Here is a 23,704-nt window from a genome sequence, read left to right on the forward strand (position 1 = left end):
TCTTCTCACTCCTGTTTCCTTTCTCTCTTTTTCTGTCACTCTCCTTCTCTCTCCCCCTCTATCCTTCCTCGTCCCCAATTTCCCCTCTCCCCCTTCTTTCCCCCTCTTTCTCTCCCTCCATTTCCCTCATTCCCCTCTCTTTCCCGTGCTCCCTCTCCCTCTCCTTCCTCTCCTCCCTCCCTGTTTTTCTTTATCTTCCTCTCCTTCCCTCTCTATCTTCCTCTTCTTCCTCTCCGCCCTCTTCTCTCACTCTCTCTCTTCATCTCCTTCCCTCCTTATCTCTCTCTCCTCCCCCCTCTCCTTCACTCTTTCCCCTTCTCTCTCTCTCCCTCTCCCCCTCCCTCCTCCTTCCCTCTCTCTCTCCTCCTCTCCTTCCCCTTCTCTCTCTCTTCATCTCTCCCTCTGCTTATCTCTCTCTCCCTCTCCCCCCTCCTTCTCCCCCTCTCTCTCTCCTCCTCTCCTTCCCCCCCTCTCTCTCTCCATCTCCCCCTCTCTCTCCCTCCTTCTCCCCCTCTCTCTCCCTCCTTCTCCCCCTCTCCTTCCCTCTCTCTCTCCTTCTCTCTTTTCTCTCTTTCATTTTGTTTTACTCTTGTGTCTAAACAGTGACTGATAGAACGAGCATTAGCCCTGATTAGAGAGAGTTTGCATGTTCTCCCTGTGTTCCTGTGGCACAGTGGTTAGGCTGAGTCGTCCCTCTCTCCAGGAGGTTGTGGGTTCGACTCCTCTGTCTCTCTTGTTGTTGTTTTGTTGTTTTAAACGTGTGTTCTCCGTGTTGTTTTATTCTAACTCTCTGGTCGCAGACACAGTAGTGCCTCGCTCTGTAACCCTGTGCTGGGGGTGAGTTTAGAGCAGGTCACAGGTCAGAGGTCACATGACACAGGTCAGAGGTCACATGACACAGGTCACATGACGCAGCTGCGATGAGGAACTGGTGAATATTAATGCAGCGTATTTATATCAACATCAAAGAGAAAGAGGAGGAGAAGAAGAGAGGGAGGAGAAGAGAGGAGAGAGGGAGGAGAGGTGAGGGGAGGGAAAGAGAGAGGAGAATAGAGGAGAGAGGAGGATGGAGGAGGGGGGAATGGAGGGAGAGAGAGGGAGGAGAAGAGAGGGAGGAGAGGAGAAAGGGAAAGAGGGAGGAGGAGAGTAGAGTAGAGGGAGAGAGGGAGGAGAGGTAAGGGGAGGGAGAGAGAGGAGAATAGAGGAGAGAGGGGGATAGATGAGAGGAAAGGGAGGAGGAGAGGGGAATGGAGGGAGAGAGAGAGGGAGGAGAGGGAGATGGAGTTGAAGAGAGAAAAGGACAGAAACAGGAGAGAGTGGGATGGAGGAAAAAAGCGGGGGTGAGAGATGAGAGGAAAAGGAGAGAGGGGAGAGGACGAGACAAAGAACAAAGGAGAGGGGAAAAAAGAGAGGTGGAGTGGGCAGTGGAAAAGAGGAGGGAGCTGGGATCAAAGGAGGGATGTGGGGAGAGAGGAGAAAAAGAGGAGAGACAGGAGTGGAAGGGGGAGAAGTGAGACAGGTGGAGAGAAAAATATGGGGGAGAGAGAGTGAGAGAGGACGAGAAGAAATGTAAAGAGAGAGAACGAGGGGAGAGTGGGAAGTGAGAGATGGAGAGAAGAAAGAGAAGAAAGAGAGGGATGATGCTCTGGTTTGACTCTTATTATAACACACGTCCCTGAGTGTGTAGTATCAAGTATCAATACTAGTTTGGTATCGATTTGTGTCATTTTTCCGATTCTTTTGACAGAACAAAACAAAAAAAGACATTTATTTATTTTAGCTAAAAACAAACTGTGTCAGATGCCCTCCCAGTGAGTCTAATGTGTACGTGATTTATAGTCTTTGGTTTAGTCCTGGTTTAGACCTGGTTTAGTCTTGGTTTAGTCCTGGTTTAGTCCTGGTTTAGTTCTGGTTTAGTCCTGGTTTAGTCCTGGTTTAGACCCAGTTTAGTCCCAGTTTAGTCCCGGTTTAGACCTGGTTTAGACCTTGTTTAGTCCCGGTTTAGTCCAGTTTTAGTCCTGGTTTAGTCCTGTTTAGTCCTGGTTTAGTTCTGGTTTAGTCCCAGTTTAGTCCCGGTTTAGACCCGGTTTAGTCCCGGTTTAGTCCAGTTTTAGTCCTGGTTTAGTCCTGGTTTAGTTCTGGTTTAGTCCTGGTTTAGTCCTGGTTTAGTCCTGGTTTAGTTCTGGTTTAGTCCTGGTTTAGACCTGGTTTAGTCCTGGTTTAGTCCCGGTTTAGTCCTGGTTTAGTCCCGGTTTAGTCCTGGTTTAGTCCTGGTTTAGTCCTTCAGGAAGTCCACAGTTTTCATGCTAGTTGTTGTTACATGATTTTAAGTGTAAAAATCTGATCCAGAGACTGAACTGAGCCTAAATCTGAATGAACCAAAACTCCAGGTCTGTTTGTGACGAGGAAACTCCTTTAAACAAATAAAATAAAATAAAATAAGTTTAATTTCCAAAGTTTATTTAAATGTAAAATCTCGTTTCTTCTTCTCTGGTTTCAGTCGTTTGTTTCTCTCCGTCCCTCGACTCGTGTTTGTTGGTTAGCGCTCCGTGTGTGTTTAAGACATGTCAGAACCAGACACACTCTCCCCAGACGCTTCCCCTGCTCGGCAACGGTCGTCGGGGAGGGAGGGGGGGGGCATGTTGGTTTCCATGGCGACGGCGGCGGGCAGAGGCGGAGGCGGCGACGACGGAGAGACACATTGGATTTGATTAGATCTGGACAGACACAGGTGGAGGAGTGTGCGACGGTGGCAGAGTGGTTAGCCCCGCTCCTCCCTCTCACCAGGAGGTTGTGGGTTCGACTGCTGATCTCACTTCAATTTTAAATGACGCTGAATTTGTCATTTCCATTTTTTTTTACTCGGAAAAAATATATTGCAATAATTATTTTCATTCCAAATTTTAGATGCTGAATTTTAAGTTTTATTTTATTTATTTATGTATTTACTTATTATGTATTTATTTTGTTGTATCTATTTATCTATTTATTTTTTTAATTAATTATTCATGTATGTATTTTAATATTTATCAATTTATTTTTCTATTTATGTATTTGTTTTTATTTATTAATCTATTTATTTGTTTTTATTTATTTCTTATGTATTTATTTATTTATCTATTTATTTTGTTCATTTACTTATTCATTTATTATTTATTTATTTATTTATTTATCTATTTATGTATTTATTTTATTTATTTATTTATGTATTTATTTTTTTTGTTTATGTTTAATATTCTGCTGAATTCTCAAACTCTCAAATTCAACTGTCAAAATTAATGAACGATTCTATTTGACTGACAGACAGAGGCTGTTTCCTATTGGCTGTCCTCTTCTGTGGGCGGGGCTTAGAGTTAAAGCTGCAGTTCTGACGTTTTCCTCCATCGTTAGAGCAGACGAGAGCAGTGCATTATGGGACATTTAAAATTCTAAATCTAATGAAACACTTGACCTTTGATAATTGCTCCTGTAAAACCATTTATTTAAGTTGTTTAAATGTTTGTAAATGTTTTAAAACTCAAGTTAATGACTCTCGTTTACGGACGTCGCTCGGAGACGATTAAAGTCACGGAAAAATCATCGGGAAAATGTAAAATGGCGGCGATCTGCTTCATGTCATTTATGTTTCTTTCAAATGTTGAGTCGTTTTTTCCTCCAGAGACGTTTGTTTTGTTTTGTTGTTGTTTAATTTCTGTATTTTTAGCTTTTTGACACTTTTAAAGCCACATTATGTCACTTTTCTGGCAGCTTTGACGCCTGTTTATCTGGAGATGTCACTGTTTTATCAGGAATGTTCCACAGTGACGCGTTAAACCCAGCTGTATCCATGGAGACCAGCTGGTGACGCCCTCAGGCCCAGCTCCGGGTCAGATCTGTGGAGAGGCGAGGCGCTCACAGTCAGGTTTTGTGGAGCAGCGACAACACTCAGTTAAATAAATGAATGATGCGTTTAATGCCGTAGTGCGGGACAGTCCAGACGAGGTTTTAACATCTCCATGGAGACGAGCAGAAATGTTACACAGTGCAGCTTTATAAACATTCACGTGGAAAACCGTTTTTTGTCATGTTTTTAGTCGTGTTGGAGCTGATTTAGTGCTGTCGTTATACTGACTTTTGATTTAGATACGAAGGAACAGACTCGATACTCGATACTGATACTGATACTGATACCACAGGGAAGAGAGAGATAGAAGAGGGAGAGAAGAGAGAAATACAGAGAGAGAGAAGAGACAGAGAGAGACACGGGGAGAGAAGAGAGAGAGAGAAGAGACAGAGAAGAGAGAAAAAGACAGAGACACAGAGAAGAGGGAGAGATGACAGAGAGAGACACGGGGAGAGAAGAGAGAAGACAGAGAGAGAAGAGACAGACAGACATAGTAAGAGAAGACAGAGAGAGAGAGAGAGAGAAGAGGCAGAAGAGACAGAGAGAAGAGAGAAAAAGACAGACACATAGAGAAGAGGGAGAGAGATAAAGACAGGCAAAGAGAGAGAAGAGGCAGAGAGAGGGGGGAGAGACAGAGAAGAGGGAGAGAAGACAGAAGACTGAGAGAGAGAGAAGTGACAGACAGTGAGAGGAGAGACAGACAGAGAAGGGGCAGAGAGGGAAGAGAGAGAAAGACAGAAAGAGAAGAGACAAAGAGAGACACAGGGAGAGAAGAGAGAAGACAGACAGAGAGAGAGAAGAGACAGAGAGATGAGAGAGAAAGACAAAGACAGACACAGAGAGGACAGAGAGAGGAAGAGTTTCATAGGATTATTTCAGGTGAACAGGATAAAATATGGGATGAAACTGAACAGTATCAAAAATCAGATACGAATCAGAACTAAAACGAGAATCGATATTAGATACTTGTTGTTTTCAGGTATCGATACTAAAAAAAAGTCCCACTCACATCACCACACAGACTAGGACCACAAAGTACACAAAGTACTACCATTTAAAGCGGAACATCACAGTATTTTGTCTAAATAAAGAGTCTTTTTATGATCATGGTATCGAGTATCGAGTATCGAGTCTGTTCCTGAGTCTAATCGGCGTCTGAAGTGTCCTGTCGCTCACGCCGCTGGCAGCTGTTGTATTGTTCTATATTTAACAGCTCGGTGCTGCTGGTCCTCGCGGCGTTCCCAGATCTGCCGCAGTATTCCATCTCTCCTCCTCCTCGGCTTCTGTCCTTTCGTCTTTGGAGTTTTCGCAGAGTCAAATCTTGTGGTTTTGTCGTTTTCCCTCGGTCGGTGTAATGAGCTCTGAGCTGATCCACTCGTAACGGACAGAGCGTTAGCCGCGAGCTAACGAGCGCAAATGAAAAGGGAGAAGTATTAGGAAGTATTTATTAAAGTAATTATTAAAGTCGTCCTCACACACACGGCACAAAACACGGCACAAAACACGGCACAAAACACGGCACGTAAACCACATAAACCCGGGACAAATGGTACAAACATGGGACAAAACACGGGACAAACATGGGACAAACACGGCATAAACACGGGACAAACACGGGACAAACACGGCATAAACACGGGACAAACACGGGACAAAACACGGCACAAACATGGGACAAACACGGTAGAAACACAGCACAAACACGGAACAAAACACACAACAAACAGTGCATAAAACACAGGACAAACACGGGACCAACACAGGACAAACACGGGGCAAACACGGGGCAAACACGGCACAAACACGGGACAAACACAGCACATAAACCGCATAAACCCGGGACAAATGGTACAAACACGGGACAAACATGGCATAAACACGGCACAAAACATGGAACAAAACACGGGACAAACACGGGACAAACACGGGACAAAACACGGCACAAACATGGGACAAAACACAGCACAAACACAGCACAAACACGGAACAAAACACGGGACAAACACGGGACAAAACGCGGCACAAACATGGGACAAAACACACAACAAAGTGCATAAAACACAGGACAAACACAGGACACACACGGGACAAACACGGGACAAATGAGACAAACACGAGACAAACACGGGACAAAACACGGGACAAATGAGACAAACACGGGACAAACACGTGAGAGGAGCTGGACGTGGTTAAAGTGACGGAGCTCACACTCGTTTATCACAGTCACTTCAGTCTGAGGAACAGCTGCTTTTGTGAATCTGACACTGCCCTCTGTTCTACATCTCTCCATCCGCCCACTGTCTCTCCATCTCTTCACCTCTCCGTCCTCCCACTCTCTCCATTTCTGTCTCTTTCTCCATCTCTGTATCTCTGTCTCTTTCCATCTCTCTCCATCTCTCATCTCCCCATCACTCTCCTTTCTGTCCATCCCTCCATCTCTCCTTCCTTCCCTCATCTCCATCTCTCCAGCTGTCTCGTCTTCTCTTCCTCCTTCTCGCTCCATCTCTCTCTCCCTCCCTCCCTCCCTCCCTCCCTCTCTCTCTTTGCTCGAGTGTTTTCATAGAGACTTCAAAGCTCGTTTCCAGAGTTAATGAGGCTCCTCACATGATCCTCAGAGGAAACACACGACACGTTTAACATCCAGAGAACGGAGAGAAGAGAGAGAAGAACTGAGAGAACGGAGAGAAGAACGGAGAGAACGAAGAGAAGAGAGAGAAGAACTGAGAGAACAGAGAGGACAGAGAGAAGAACGGAGAGAAGAACAGAGAGAACTGAGAGAATGAGGCTCCTCACATGATCCTCAGAGGAAACACACGACACGTTTAACATCCAGAGAACGGAGAGAAGAACGGAGAGAAGAGAGAGAAGAACTCAAAGAACGGAGAGATGAACGGAGAGAACGAAGAGAAGAGAGAGAAGAACGGAGAGATGAACGGAGAGAACGAAGAGAAGAGAGAGAAGAACTGAGAGAACGGAGTGATGAACAGAGAGAACAGAGAGAATGGAGAGAAGAACAGAGAGAAGAACGGAGCGATGAACAGATTCAACAGAGAGAAGAATGGAGAGAAGAATGGAGAGAAGAACTGAGAGAACGAAGAGAAGAGAGAGAAGAACTGAGAGAACGGAGAGAAGAACAGAGAGAAACACCAGCCACATGTTTCCCAACTGCAGAACATCAGGAAGAACAGACAGAGGAACAGAGAGAAAAAAGGAGAGAAGAACACGCTTCCTCCTCTCTCCTTCTCTCTCCTTCTCTCCTTCTGTCACTTCTTCTGTCTCTCTTCCTCCCTCCCCCCCCTCTCCATCATCGTAGACGTGATAACACACTCGTTTATCTCTCTTTCCCGCGCGTCTCTGCGGCGTTAGCGCTAACGCTGCGTTCATTTGGCTAAACCTGAACATTTATATGCCCCGCCACGTGACGCTCTGACGAACGGACGGAAAAAAAACGAGAAAAAGGCGAGGAGGGCCAATTAAGAAGACTGATGTAGCGAGACAAACTCAATTACTGCCCGTAGCATAATTAGGAACGAGTGAATGACGCATCGGAGGAGAGGAAAACAAGGGAACGCCGAGCGGAGCGTCGGAGAGAGACGGAGACAGCTACAGCGACTCAATTAACATGTGAAATTATACGGGTTTGTGTTCAGGTTGTCAAAAAAAAAAAAGAAAAAAAATCAATGCTAATCAATGCTAAAGCTAAACTAAAGCCCCACTGTGACACTTTTTCTTACCACAAACTCCAGTAAAGCGCTAATGTGTTAATTATGTCATTTCCTCGTCACAAACAGACCTGGAGTTGTGTTTTTTTGTTTCATTCTCACATGTTTAAAGCTCAGTTCTTCTCTCAAACTGAAAAAAACAACAACAAAAAAACACTGTTCCACCTTGTGATGTCATCAAGTGGTGACACAGAAACTGTTAGCAGCTTTAGAACGAGACTTAAAGCGACAAGATTCACACACGTTTAATGTAAAATCACGCTGTTTTGATCATGTTTATCGCACTTTGCTGTGAGTCGCCTCGCATCTCCACAAACCTGACTCTTACTTGACCTGGAGGAGGGCCTTTTCTTGCTTGTTTCCATGGTAATCTTGTTCCTTTGGCTGTAATATTCCACAGTATGGCATAAACGTGTCTATTTCTATGGACAGTGTTTGGTTTTAACTAGAGATTCACAGATCTGGCTCTTTTACCCCAGGTATGATACTCGATATTAAGCGATACCAGTGTAAGGAAACGATTCACTTTGTTACAAAATGGATCAAATGACGTCACGCAGCTGATATAAAGTTAAAGGTCAAAGTTCAAACATCATGAGTCTGTAAATCGGTGGCGTCAAACTCTTTCTTTTTCCACGATCACAGTTTGTTTTTTCTTGTTTTTGTTGAAGGTAACTTTTGCACACTTCTCGCTACGTGTTCAGAGTCAAAATGTCGCCGTAAAAACTAAGACAAACTAGCTTGGTCGCTAATGAGCATCAACAGAAAAGGAAGGACTAGCAAAGCATTGTGGGATTTGTAGTATTAGCGGTGCGTGTGGGCCAGCTCTGATGCACATTTGACACGATGTCACGGGCCAAATATAATTACACCGCGGGCCAGATTTGGTCCCCGGGCCTGAGTTTGACATGTGTAACTTGGTCAAAAAACACACAGGTTTTTCTCCTTGAAGCACATACACATATTCACCTTCCTCCGTCTGCGTCGATCTTCCTCTTCCAGGACATTTTGTGTTTCAGTATTTGTAAAACTAAGGCAGTTTAATGTCCTCACGTGTGGACACCTGGACAGAGGGACAGAGACAGTTTAATGTCCTCATGTGTGGACACCTGGACAGAGGGACAGAGACAGTTTAATGTCCTCATGTGTGGACACCTGGACAGAGGGGACAGAGACAGTTTAATGTCCTCACGTGTGGACACCTGGACAGAGAGGACAAAGGCAGTTTAATGTCCTCATGTGTGGACACCTGGACAGAGGGACAGAGACAGTTTAATGTCCTCACGTGTGGACACCTGGACAGAGGGACAGAGACAGTTTAATGTCCTCATGTGTGGACACCTGGACAGAGGGACAGAGACAGTTTAATGTCCTCATGTGTGGACACCTGGACAGAGGGGACAGAGACAGTTTAATGTCCTCACGTGTGGACACCTGGACAGAGGGACAGAGGTCGTTTTGGTCGTTTAATGCCGTAGTGTGTAACATTCTTGTGCAATATCATCTCCATGGTGCTCTCCTGTTAAAGAATCGAGAATCAGACTCTAATCGATACTAAAACTAACGAGTATCAAACAAACTTGAGTCTTTATTCAGTGGATTTTTAACAAATGAAAAGTGAAAGTGAAAGTGTTTTGTCTCTGATTCTGTCGTTTGTCAAAATGGACAAAAATATGGACACGATCCTCAAGAAGAAGAACAGAGACGATCCCAGAGCAGGATGAGCCGGATTCAACGGGATCAGTGTCAGAAAAGACGGATCTGCAGAGGAGAGGAGAGAGGGAGGAGAGAGGGAGGAGAGAGAGGAGAGAGAGAGGACAGGGGAGAGAGGAGGAGTGGAGAGGGGGAGGAGGAGAGAGGAGGGGAGGAAGAGGAGAGAGGGAGGACAGGGGAGAGAGGAGGAGAGAGAGGAGAGAGAGAGGACATGGGAGAGAGGAGGAGTGGAGAGGGGGAGGAGAGAGAGAGGAGAGAGGGAGGACAGGGGAGAGAGGAGGAGGAGAGAAGGAGGAGAGAGAGAGGAGAGAGGGAGGACAGGGGAGAGAGGAGGAGGAGAGAAGGAGGAGAGAGAGGAGAGAGGGAGGACAGGGGAGAGAGGAGGAGGAGAGAGGGGGAGGAGAGAAGGAGGAGAGAGAGAGGAGAGAGGGAGGACAGGGGAGAGAGGAGGAGTAGAGAGGGGGAGGAGGAGAGAGGGAAAGAGAGGAAGAGAGAGTGACAAATCAGGAAAGCCGACCGGGGTACTGGGAAAGTCCTGGAACTAAACGGGAGTAAACCAGGACTGAACCAGGACTGAACCAGGTCTGCTTCAGGCGTTGAGAGTCAGTTCTGTGTGGTGTTGTTGTTGTTGTTGTTGTTGTTGTTGTTGTTTATCACATTATTTTATTTTTTCATGTTCAGTGAAGTTTTTATGGAAACTCAAATTTGCCCAAAGTGTCAATTTAAAGTTCAGTCTGAGAGTGAGACGGGAAAAGTGTCCCTGTCTCACTCACACTGTCCCCCATCCTCAGGAGAAAGACAGGGGAAAGAAAAGAGGAAGAAGAAGCTGGAAAGAGTACAAGAAAGGAGGAGAAGGAAGGAGGAGAAGGAAGCAGGGAAGGATGTCAAGGAAGGAAGAAGAGGAAGGAGGAAAAGGAAGGAAGGAAGGGAAGAATAGGGGGAGAAACGGAGAGAGAGGGTTGGAAAATAGGGGAGAGGAGAAGGGGGAGAGAGAGAGAGAGAGACTGAGCGAGAGGGAGGGAGAGAGAGCGAGTGAGGGGGGGCTAAGAGAGAAGGAGGGAGATGGAAAGGGTGAGAGAGAAGAATGGGGTGAGGACTAGGTGGAGAGAGGGAGATGACAGAGGGAAAGAGAGAGAGGGAAGTGTAGGGGAAGAGGAAAAGTGAGAGAGGGGAGAATGATATGACAGAGGGAGAGAAGCGAGGGTTAAGAGAGAGAGAGGGATGGGGAGGAGAGAGGGGGAGAAGGAAAGAAGGAGAGCATCAGAGAAGAAGTGAGGAGGGATAAGATGGAGAGAGAGCGAGAGAGAGAAAGGAGCTGAGGTGGGGTAAGCGAGAGAAAGAAGAGAAACGGGGGGAGAAATGGGGGAGTGAGACGAGAAGAAAATAGAGAGGAGGAAAGAGAGTTGATGGTGAGAGAGAAGGAGAGAGAGAGAGAGAGCTGGATAGAGAACAAAGAGAGTGATGTAGATGGAGGAGGAGATGGAGAGACTCCCCTGGGTTTTTAGGTGGAGGATATTTCCGTCTCCGTCTCCCCAAACCCTGAGTTCTGCTGCGGCTAAATTTAGACGGTTACACAACAAAAGTCCTACAACCGCAGCCAACGCACAACGACTCAACACTTTGTCTAATTCTGCGCCGCGTTCAGTCCAGAACAATCTGAGACGTTTAAGTCAGACGTGTTCAACAAAGTCCACTTTTACAGTTTTACATCAGATGTTTCTCCATGTTCTGTTCAGATGTTTGTTCTTGTTCTGTTCAGATGTTTGTTCTTGTTCTGTTCAGATGTTTGTTCTTGTTCTGTTCAGATGTTTGTTCTTGTTCTGTTCAGATGTTTGTTCTTGTTCTGTTCAGATGTTTGTTCTTGTTCTGTTCAGATGTTTGTTCTTGTTCTGTTCAGATGTTTGTTCTTGTTCTGTTCAGATGTTTGTTCTTGTTCTGTTCAGATGTTTGTTCTTGTTCTGTTCAGATGTTTGTTCTTGTTCTGTTCAGATGTTTGTTCTTGTTCTGTTCAGATGTTTGTTCTTGTTCTGGTCGTTTCTTCTCTTTGAGCCTCTGGAGTTTTATTTGGACTGATTCATGTTTGAGTTTAATCTTTAATCCACTATTTTCAAGACGCCATTTTGTCGATCTGCCCCCGTTTAACCTCCACCTGTGACACGCCCACTGGGACACGCCCACTGTGATATACACACCCTCTCGTCTCCTCTCTCGTCTCCTCTCTCGTCTCCTCTCTCGTCTCCTCTCTCGTCTCCTCTCTCGTCTCCTCTCTCGTCTCCTCTCTCGTCTCCTCTCTCGTCTCCTCTCTCGTCTCCTCTCTCGTCTTCTCTCTCGTCTCCTCTCTCGTCTCCTCTCTCGTCTCCTCTCTCCTCTCCTCTCTCGTCTCCTCTCTCGTCTCCTCTCTAGTCTCCTCTCTCGTCTCCTCTCTCGTCTCCTCTCTCGTCTCCTCTCTCGTCTTCTCTCTCCTCTCCTCTCTCGTCTCCTCTCTCGTCTCCTCTCTCGTCTCCTCTCTCGTCTCCTCTCTCCTCTCCTCTCTCGTCTCCTCTCTTGTCTCCTCTCTTGTCTCCTCTCTCGTCTCCTCTCTCGTCTCCTCTCTCGTCTCCTCTCTCGTCTTCTCTCTCCTCTCCTCTCTCGTCTCCTCTCTCGTCTCCTCTCTCCTCTCCTCTCTCGTCTCCTCTCTCCTCTCTCGTCTCCTCTCTCGTCTCCTCTCTCGTCTCCTCTCTCGTCTCCTCTCTCGTCTCCTCTCTCGTCTCCTCTCTCCTCTCCTCTCTCCTCTCCTCTCTCGTCTCCTCTCTCGTCTCCTCTCTCGTCTCCTCTCTCGTCTCCTCTCTCGTCTCCTCTCTCCTCTCCTCTCTCGTCTCCTCTCTCCTCACTCCTCTCTCGTCTCCTCTCTCGTCTCCTCTGTTGTGTTTGCATCTGAATAGAAAGCATTTTACTGTCCAAGAATCAGGAGGTGCACAGTTAGCCTGCTAGCTGTTGTGTATTTGAGCACGTCTCTCCTGGTGAAGTACAGATGAGCTGAAGAAGCAGCTCTGCAGGTCAAAACGTGGACTGTGCGTCTCATTATGAAGTGTTTTAATGTGACACAATCAGGAGGTGTGTGTTAGCATGCTAGTGTGTATGTTTAAACATGAGGGAGTCATGAAACGTGTTTATAAAGTTATTGTGTCATTGATGAGGTCGGTGCAAACTGTAAAACTCAAGTACAGACTTTAAATGACTCAAAGAGAAAACAAAGAGCAGAGACTGGATACGAGTACTACTACTACTAACTACTACTACTACTACTACTACTACTACTACTACTGGTACTACTACTACTGCTGGCCTTCTGTTTCTTACTACTAATACTACTACTAACATTTTTACCACTATCACTAGCTCTTACTACCAACTACTGCTTCCAGTCTTCTACTTCTACGCCTAAGCCTAATACTACTGTTACTTCTACTGTTACTTCTAAGTACTACTACTACTTGTATCACTTTTAGCTCTGTTACAGCAGCCAGGCTAAATGATTGAATCTTTTTAAAGTTTGTCTCCTTCTCCACCCTCTTTCTCTCCTTACTCCCACTCCATTTCTCCCTTCTCTCCTTCTGCCTCTCCCTCCTTCTCTCGCTCCTCCTCTCCCTCCCTCTTCTCCCCCTCCTTCCCTCCCTCCGTGTCTGTTTGTTCCTAAATTCTCCCCTCTTTTCCCTTTTCTCCCTCTTCTCTCCCTCCCTCCGTGTCTCTGTTTCTTCTTAAATTCTCCCCCTCTTCTCCCTCTTCTCCCTCTTCTCCTCCTCTTCTCTCCCTCCATGTCTCTGTTTCTTCTTAAATTCTCCCCCTCCTCTCCCTCTTCTCCCTCTTCTCCCCCTCTTCTCCCTCTTCCCCCTCTTCTCTCCCTCCGTGTCTCTGTTTCTTCTTAAATTCTCCCCCTCTTCTCCCCCTCCTCCCCCTCTTCCCCCTCTTCTCCCTCTTCTCTCCCTCCGTGTCTGTTTCTTCTTAAATTCTCCCCCTCTTCTCCCTCTCTTCTCCCCCTTGTCTCCCCCTCTTCTCCCTCTTCTCCCTCTTCTCCCCCTCTTCTCCCTCTTCTCCCTCTCTTCTCCCCCTTGTCTCCCCCTCTTCTCCCTCTTCTCCCTCTTCTCCCCCTCTTCTCTCCCTCCGTGTCTCTGTTTGTTCTTAAATTCTCCCCCTCTTCTCCCTCTTCTCCCTCTTCTCCCTCTTCTCCCTCTTCTCCCTCTTCCCCCTCTTCCCCCTCTTCCCCCTCTTCTCTCCCTCCGTGTCTCTGTTTCTTCTTAAATTCTCCCCCTCTTCTCCCTCTTCCCCCTCTTCCCCCTCTTCTCTCCCTCCGTGTCTCTGTTTGTTCCTAAATCCGTCCTGATCCATCTCCTTGCGTCCTTAACCCTCCTAAGTCCTTCGTGAGCTCCTCTGGCTTGCATCCTTGCATCCTTTCCTCCTTCAAAGCCTCCTCTCTCTCTCTTTCCCTCATCCCTCCATCCTCGTGTTTAGTGCTAATTAAGATCTCTATTAAGATTGACCTTTGGCCCGGCGTTGACCTCTGTGTGACCCCTCTTCATCAGTGACAGTGAGACGCGGCGGTGGAGTGTTCATCAGACGAGCTCAGTCGCTCTGATCCACTTTGTGTTTAGCATTAGCATCTCTGTCCTCGTGCTAATGCTAATGCTAATGCTGTTTGTGTCGAGCTGAGGTCAAAGGTCAAAGTCAACTGTGATACTGTGATACTGATACTACTGCTACTCCAAATACTGCTAATACTACTCCTACTGATACTACTGCTGCTGCTAATACTTCTGCTACTACTGCTACTACTACTACTACTATTACTGCTACTACTACTACTACTGCTACTACTACTACTACTATTACTGCTACTACTACTACTACTACTACTACTACTACTACTATTACTGCTACTACTACTACTACTACTACTACTACTGCTACTACTACTACTACTGCTACTACTGCTTCTACTACTACTGCTTCTACTACTACTACTGCTACTACTACTACTACTGCTACTACTGCTTCTACTACTACTACTGCTACTACTACTACTGCTGCTGCTAATACTACTACTACTGCTACTACTGCGACTGCTACTACTATTACTACTACTACTACTGCTACTACTACTACTACTGCTACTGTTAATGTTACTGTTACTGCTAGTACTACTAGTACTTCTTTCTTCTGTCCACTGTTGTAATGAAACACATATAGGACTTTTAGAAGAAGGCCGTTTTCTGTACTATCACTACTACTACTTCTCGCCTACTACTACTACTACTACTACTACTACTACTACTACTACTACTACTACTACTACTACTACTACCCCCTCTCTCCTCTGTCCTCTGTTGTAATGAAACACAGAGTTGGTGCAGAGGTTTAGAAAAAAATATGATTTTGAGGAATTGAAATGGTGCAGCGTGAAGTGAAGGACCAGAGGGCAGAGAGACAGAGAGAAGGAGAGATGGAGAGACGGAAAGATGGAGAGAGGGATGGAAAGAGTAACTCAAAATGAAAATACTAATCTCACCACAGATGAGTTTGTTCTGAAGAAATCCATCATCAGAACCAACGTCTGAAACACGAGTCAAAAAACAGCGACATCAGAGCAGCTTTGTCCCGTGTTCTAACAGTCGGTACGAGGCTCCGCCCACAACCCTACATCACCCACGCCCCCACACCACAATCCTCCACAAATACACAAAAACATGACACAAAACTGTACACTACGACTTCACAAACCTGACGTGATGTGCAAAAGTAGATCGAGACATGTTTATTAAGGACACAGGAAACAAAAGTGAGTGTTCGACGTTTTTTTTGTTTTTTTTTTCTAACTTTTTTTTGAAACGTTCTGATTCTTATTTATTTTTAAAAACGTTGGAAAAACCTCAACAAACCCCGTGCCCCAAAAAAACGAGAGGAACAAGAGCCGACGTGAAATAACGACCTGCCGTTTCATCTGCTTCAGCTCATGGAGTATTTATGTGTTTCATTAGTGGGACGCACGCTGACTGTAATGTGACAGTGCTCTGAAGGGGGAGGGGCTTAGCACAGAGAGAGCGTTGTTGTAACACGGTGTTTTGCAAATTTAGCATTTTCAAAACAGTAAACGGAAACACGGAGATCTAAATATGTGACGTGTTATAGACGTAAATACCTCCTCTTTAACTAAACATATGGACCGTTTAAGTGTTTTAGCTGAAATGTTCCACAGCATGAAATTAAACTTCTCTATCTCCATGACGACAAGCAGATGACGCCACCAGTTACAGGTCAAATCTGTGGAGAGGCGACCCCGCACTCATGTTTTTCAGTGTATTTCTGAGCATTAAAACATTTGTAGTTGGATAAATGCAGATAGACAACTTAAAGCCCCACCATGTAACTTTTTTAGCCCAAAAATAGGCTCCAATTAATTGTATTTATTTATGTATTTTTTTAATTGTAATTTTAATTTATTTATTATTATTATTATTTTTTTATTATTTTTTATTTTTTTTATTGCTCTGGAAAACATACAAGAACATGCATCTTTATTGTGGGCGGGCTTGCATCTCCACAAACCTGACTCCTGCTCGTTTCCATGGAAATATTGTTCCTTTGGCTGTAATGTTCCACAGTATGGCATAAACCTCTTCTGTGTCCATGGAGAATGTTCCAACGTGCCCCCTCAGAAAGTTACATGTTATTTTGAACTTATATATCTCCATGGAGACAGGCAATTTACAAATCATTTCTGTGGAGAGGCGACCCCACTCACATATTTTACAATGTGTTTCTGTACAATAAAACACCTACAGTCGAATAAATGCTGCACTGTGGAACATACACCAAGCAGAATAACATATACAGCACCTGCTAGCATAGACTGTATATGTAACCGGACGTAGCTAACCTGCTAGCATAGACTGTATATGTAACCGGATGTAGCTAACCTGCTAGCATAGACTGTATATGTAACCGGACGTAGCTAACCTGCTAGCATAGACTGTATATGTAACCGGATGTAGCTAACCTGCTAGCATAGACTGTATATGTAACCGGATGTAGCTAACCTGCTAGCATAGACTGTATATGTAACCGGACGTAGCTAACCTGCTAGCATAGACTGTATATGTAACCGGACGTAGCTAACCTGCTAGCATAGACTGTATATGTAACTGGACGTAGCTAACCTGCTAGCATAGACTATATTTAAGTAGACGTAGCTAACCTGCTAGCATAGACTGTATATTTAAGTAGACGTAGCTAACCTGCTAGCATAGACTGTATATGTAACCGGACGTAGCTAACCTGCTAGCATAGACTGTATATGTAACCGGACGTAGCTAACCTGCTAGCATAGGCTGTATATGTAACCGGATGTAGCTAACCTGCTAGCATAGACTGTTTATATAAATGCACGTAGCTAACCTGTTAGCAGAGATTGTATATATAATTGGACGTAGCTAACCTGCTAGCATAGACTGTATATTTAAATGGACATAGCTAACCTGCTAGCATAGACTGTATATATAAATGCACGTAGCTAACCTGTTAGCAGAGATTGTATATATAATTGGACGTAGCTAACCTGCTAGCATAGACTGTATATTTAAATGGACGTAGCTAACCTGCTAGCATAGACTGTATATAAATGCACATAGCTAACCTGCTAGCATAGACTGTATATGTAACCGGACGTAGCTAACCTGCTAGCATAGACTGTATATGTAACCGGACATAGCTAACCTGCTAGCATAGACTGTATATGTAACCGGACGTAGCTAACCTGCTAGCATAGACTGTATATGTAACTGGACGTAGCTAACCTGCTAGCATAGACTGTTTATATAAATGCACATAGCTAACCTGCTAGCATCACTCACTTCTTTTATACAGTTTCTGGTAAAAATACAGTTATTTCTTTAGTTGTTTTATTTTGTTTTATTTAGCCGTTAGCCGCTGAATAAAAAGACGGCGTGAGCTTAATTTTGACTCAGAAGTACACGCTGTCCTCACATAAATTCTGAGTATTATTTTGGGGCTGGAGTGTTTAGCTCTGCCGTCGCTACATCTGCGCCGTGTTTAGTGTCAAAAAACAAAATGTCCCGGAGGAGCTGGTGTGAGCAGAGGTTTGAGAGGGCGGCGTGCGGAGCGGGCGGCGTGCGGAGAGGGGGCGACGTGTGACAAACGGCTGCACAAAAACACCAGCAGAAGGAGAACAGAGAGAGAGAAAGAGAGGAACCAGGGAGCGGATACTTCCCTGCTGCGTAAAAGCCAAAGTTAAATCTGTCAACTGGACAAAAAAAAAGTTGTGGGAGTGAAGACGTTTGGCTGCTCGTCCAAACCGCGGACAAACGTCTTCACTCCCACAAGACGCTTCTTCAGTTGTGGTCAGATTGGATTAATGAAGATATTTTTGTTAAGAAAAAACAATTCACGTGTGAACAGGAATGGAGCCTTAGACATCATCAGACCCAAAGCAAACAAAGGAAACAAAGAGAACAATACAGCAAGAGATTAGGCCCATTAAGAGTGAATGACTGTGCTAAGGTAAAACTACAAACTAAACCTACAAACTGTAAACCTACAAACTGTAAACCTACAAACTGTAAACCTACAAACTGTAAACCCACAAACTAAACCCACAAACTAAACCCACAAACTAAACCCACAAACTAAACCCACAAACTAAACCCACAAACTAAACCCACAAACTAAACCCACAAACTAAACCCACAAACTAAACCCACAAACTAAACCTACAAACTAAACCTACAAACTGTAAACCTACAAACTAAACCCACAAACTAAACCTACAAACTAAACCTACAAACTAAACCTACAAACTAAACCTACAAACTGTAAACCTACAAACTAAACCTACAAACTGTAAACCTACAAACTAAACCCACAAACTAAACCTACAAACTAAACCCACAAACTAAACCTACAAACTAAACCTACAAACTAAACCCACAAACTAAACCTACAAACTAAACCTACAAACTGTAAACCTACAAACTAAACCCACAAACTAAACCTACAAACTAAACCCACAAACTAAACCTACAAACTAAACCTACAAACTAAACCCACAAACTAAACCTACAAACTAAACCCACAAACTAAACCCACAAACTAAACCTACAAACTGTAAACCTACAAACTAAACCCACAAACTAAACCTACAAACTAAACCCACAAACTAAACCTACAAACTAAACCTACAAACTAAACCCACAAACTAAACCTACAAACTAAACCTACAAACTGTAAACCTACAAACTAAACCTACAAACTGTAAACCTACAAACTAAACCCACAAACTAAACCCACAAACTAAACCTACAAACTAAACCTACAAACTGTAAACCTACAAACTAAACCCACAAACTAAACCTACAAACTAAACCTACAAACTGTAAACCTACAAACTAAACCTACAAACTGTAAACCTACAAACTAAACCTACAAACTGTAAACCTACAAACTAAACCTACAAACTAAACCTACAAACTGTAAACCTACAAACTAAACCTACAAACTGTAAACCTACAAACTAAACCTACAAACTAAACCTACAAACTAAACCCACAAACTAAACCTACAAACTAAACCCACAAACTAAACCTACAAACTAAACCTACAAACTGTAAACCTACAAACTAAACCCACAAACTAAACCTACAAACTAAACCCACAAACTAAACCTACAAACTAAACCCACAAACTAAACCTACAAACTAAACCTACAAACTAAACCTACAAACTAAACCCACAAACTGTAAACCTACAAACTAAACCTACAAACTAAACCTACAAACTGTAAACCTACAAACTGTAAACCTACAAACTGTAATCCACACAACAACACATACACCACACAAGAAGGATGTACACCACACACACAACACACAACACACACACACGCTCCACCGAGAACAGGACTGAGCACAAAGAACTACATCAGCAACTACGCCCTACACATAAAACACACAACAGCACACATACACCACACAACATCACACAACACCCTCCAGATACAACACACAACCACACCACACAAGAGGGACGTACACAACACCACACAACAGAGAGGTACACAACACCACACATACACCACACAACAGAGAAGTTGTGTGTCCCTCAGTCGTCCAGGTCTGATCCACAGTAAAAGCCAAAGTTAAATGTGTTGTTGTGCGGTGTATGTGCAGTGTTGTGTACCTCTCTGTTGTGTGATGTACTTCTCTGTTGTGTGGTGTATGTGCGGTGTTGTGTACTTCTCTGTTGTGTGTTTTATGTGGCGGGCGTAGTTGCTGATGTAGTTCTTTGTGCTCCGTCCTGTCCTCGGTGGAGCGCGTCTGTTCTGCTGCAGTTTAATTAAAAATGATAAGAGATGGAGGAGATACTCCACCTCTTTGTGTTAAACGTGTGAGAATGAAACAAAACGCACAACTCCAGGTCTGTGTGTGACGAGGAAACAGCATCTTACGGCCCCTTTAAAGGTGAATGTGTTTATTTTTTGTCCCCGTAGCTGAATCTGTCCTCTGTATTTGACCCGTGCTTCAGACCCAGTGTCGGGTTAAATGTGTGCGTCCCAGTGTGGGGTTAAATGTGTGCGTCGTGTGTAAACTGAAACACACGAGTGGAACATAAACCCAGCGCTTTGGGAAACGCACAACAGAAGTGAGGCTTTTCTGACCAGATTCGGGACTTTTTGTTTTGTTGTTTTTGTTTTTGTTTTATTAATAATTTTCTGGATTTTGTTCAAAGTTCACGTTTTAAACACGTCCAGAAGAAAGACTGAAATATGAACAAACGAATACAAGAATCATGCAGAATAAACCCCATGTTTTTACAGATTTAAACTACAGGGTTAGGAGTTTTTATGCAGAATAAACCCCATGGAGATGTTGGGAGGGCATCTGACGCACATCTGACACACACAGGGAGGGCATCTGACACACAGGGAGGAACATTTTAGATCATGATTTACAGATTTAAACTACAGGATTAGTAGTTTTTATGCAGAATAAACCCCAAGGAGACACAGGGAGGGCATCTGACGCGCAGGGAGAGCATCTGATGCACAGGGAGGGCATCTGACGCACAAAAAGAAACATTTTAGAACATGTTTTTACAGATTTGAAAAACAGTTAGCAGTTTTTATGCAGAATAAACCCCATGAAGATGTTGGGAGGGCATCTGACACATAGAGAGACACATTTTAGATCATGGTTTTATAGATTTAAACTACAGGGTTAGCAATTTTTATGCAGAATAAACCCCAAGGAGACTCAGGAAGGGCATCTGACACAGGGACATGTCAGTGTTTCATGCAGAATAAGACCAGAGCGTTTGTTGTTTGTGGGGATGATTCTTCTTCCTGAAGCTCAAGTAGTTTGTTTCTGTTTTTATCTCATTTTTTGAGATTTTGTGAATTTATTTTTATGATCAACTTTATGTTTCAGAAAAAAGAGGAAAACTAAAAATAGACTTAGACTAAACCAGAACTAAACCAGGACTAAACCAGGACTAAACCAGGACTAAACCAGGACTAAACCAGGACTAAACCAGGACTGAACCAGAACTAAACCAGGACTGAACCAGGACTAAACCAGGACTAAACCAGGTCTAAACCAGGACTAAACCAGGACTAAACCAGGACTAAACCAGGACTAAACTCGGTCTAAACTCGGTCTAAACCATGACCTGGGCCAGTCCCTGATGTCTCTAGTTTCCATGCTGGTTGCAGTATCCGAGTACAGGGGCAGTATCCGAGTACAGGGGCAGTATCCGAGTACAGGGGCAGTATCCGAGTACAGGGGCAGTATCCGAGTACAGGGGCAGTATCCGAGTACAGGGGCAGTATCCGAGTACAGGGGCAGTATCCGAGTACAGGGGGAGTATCCGAGTCTCGTGTAAACTCTCCGGAGCACATTCCATGTTTTTCCTCACATTCCGACTTCCAAACACACACGTCGTGGATCATAATTAATCGCGGCTCAGAGCGGGATCGGCGCGTTTAACAGGATTCAGATTGGATTTGTGGATTTGCTCCGAAGGAAAAAAAGAAAGAAATAAAGGAGAGGAGAAAAACGAACGAAGCGTGAACCCGAAAGCTAAAAAATGCAAAAGGCAGATGTGCTCAGTCAGACTGGATTGTGTGAGAAGTGTAGCCCCGGGGACGGAGGGATGGAGGAGAGGAGGAGGAGAGGAGGAGGAGAGGAGGAGGAGAGAGGGGGAGAGAGGGAGGAGATAGGAACAGACGAAGGAAAGAGAGAGACAGGGAAGTATAGGGGATAAGAGAGAGAGAGGGAGAGACAAGAAGGAGATAAGAAGGGAGAGAGAGAATTAAGGAGGGAGAGAAGGAGGGTAAGGATAGAGGGAAGGACGGAGAGAAGAGGGAGAGGTGGTGGGGGGAGAAGGAGGGGGTAGGAGGGAAGAGGAGAGAGAAGGGGGGAGAGAGAGAAAAGGAGGGAGGGGAGAGAGAGACAAAAGGGGGGAGGGAGAGAGGGAGGGGGGAGGGGAAGAAGGAGAAAGAAGAGAATAAGGGAGAGGAGAGAGAGAAATAAGGAGACAGGGAGAAAGCGTGGGAGAGAGTGAGAGGAGGGAAAAAGAAGGATAGAAGGACAGAGAGAGGGAGAAGAAAGTTAGAAGGAGAGGCAGAGGCATGGGGTGAAGGAGGGATGGAGGGAAAGAAAAGAGAGAGATGAAGAGACGGAGACTGAGATAGAGAGTGATAAAGATTGAGAGAGAAAAAGAGTGAGACAGAGAGAGAAAGAGTGACAGAGAGAGGAAGAGAAGAAAAGGAGAGAAGGAGGACAGAGAAACGAAGGTGCGAAAACGAGGAGTGAGGAAAGAGAGCGAGATAAAACAGGAAGAGGAGATCTAAAGAGGACGAGAGGGTGATGAGAGAGAGAGTGAGGAGAGGAGAGAGAAAGAGGGAGGAAAAGAGAGATAAAAGCGACGGATTGGAAACAGACAGAGAGGATAAATTATGAGCATGAGACGCTCTGAAAGTGGAGCAGAAAATCAGACCAGACTGAACTTTAAAGAGGAGGTATTAAAGAGGAGGTATTTACTCCTGTGGGGTATTAAAGAGGAGGTATTTACTCCTGTGGGGTATTAAAGAGGAGGTATTTACTTCTATGGGGTATTAAAGAGGAGGTATTTACTTCTATGGGGTATTAAAGAGGAGGTATTTACTCCTGTGGGGTATTAAAGAGGAGATATTTACTTCATTTTTAGATCACCATGTTTCCTCATCGTCTCGTGTTTGTGACTTCATCCTCAGACCCAAAGCAAACAAAGAAAACAAAGAGGACAATAGGGTTAGCCAGGATGCTAATAGGTGTGAAATCACTCATTAAAAAGAAAGAACGAAAGAAAGAGAGTTTGACAATGAGAGAGACAGAGGTAAGAGAGAAAAAAGAGGAGGAGGAGGAGGAGAGAGCATAGAGAAGCAGACAAAGGGAGGTGCAAAACAAGGAGTGAGGAAAGAAAAGCAGATAAGAAAAGAGAGAAAGTGAGGAGAGGAGAGAGGGAGAGAAAGAAAGAAAGAGGAAGAGAGAGAGAAATCAAAAGGGAAACACAAGACATGGATAGAAGGGAAACTGAAGCCTGAAATACTTAAAACACAGAGCGGAAATGGAGGACCTGCCCAGACTAGCGCCCCCTGCTGCATTTTACAGTCAGTACACCCGGTCCAATCTGTTTGATCGTGTGAACTAAAGCGACTTCTGAGTTTGTTCGTGGTCGATAATCGTTCAAACTGCGACGTATCTCCTCACAAAAGAAGTTGGACATCGTTTCATGGTCGACTGAACTTCGCCGTTTCTCGTTTGAGCCGTTCAAACGTCTCTTTTTTTTTTACACGATGTTTTACATTTTCACGGAGCTGGACCCTCTCGTCTTTAAAGCCTGAGCTCACCCTGCGCTGGTCTTTCCCCAAAATTGCGTCAGACTCGAGAGCTGCAGGTTTTCGTACAGTGTTCCTCCTCCTCCTCCTCCTCTTCCTCCTTTGTGTGAAACCCAAAATAAACCAAACGACAAAACGATTCACTTACAACGAGACAAGAATCGATACTAAGACACTAGATACTCACTTTTCGCAAAAAAAAAGTCTAATTGACAGGACAGAAATGACAGAAATGAACCAAATCTAGAGCTGAAATGGTCAAAAATGTTTAAAAACACAGCGGAGCACTTCCTGTATCGCCACATGATGACATCACAAGGTGGAACGGAGTGTTTTCTGTGTCTAAATGTGCAGGGTGTGTGTGTGTTAAACATGTGCGAATGAAGCAAAACACAACTCCAGGTCCGTTTGTGACGAGGAAACATTAGAAAAGATCAGAAAATAGGGTCTGGGGACAGTTTGGGG

General features: G+C 44.5%; 1 protein-coding gene across 1 annotated transcript in view; it reads left to right on the top strand.

The window, feature by feature from the left end:
* The window catches only part of LOC117385933 (deleted in malignant brain tumors 1 protein-like), a 434,825-nt gene that overhangs the window by 303,714 nt on the left and 107,407 nt on the right, over window positions 1–23,704 (top strand). The window lies entirely within an intron of this gene.

Source organism: Periophthalmus magnuspinnatus, chromosome 18 (genome assembly GCF_009829125.3).
Source record: "Periophthalmus magnuspinnatus isolate fPerMag1 chromosome 18, fPerMag1.2.pri, whole genome shotgun sequence".
NCBI classification, from domain to species: domain Eukaryota; kingdom Metazoa; phylum Chordata; class Actinopteri; order Gobiiformes; family Gobiidae; genus Periophthalmus; species Periophthalmus magnuspinnatus.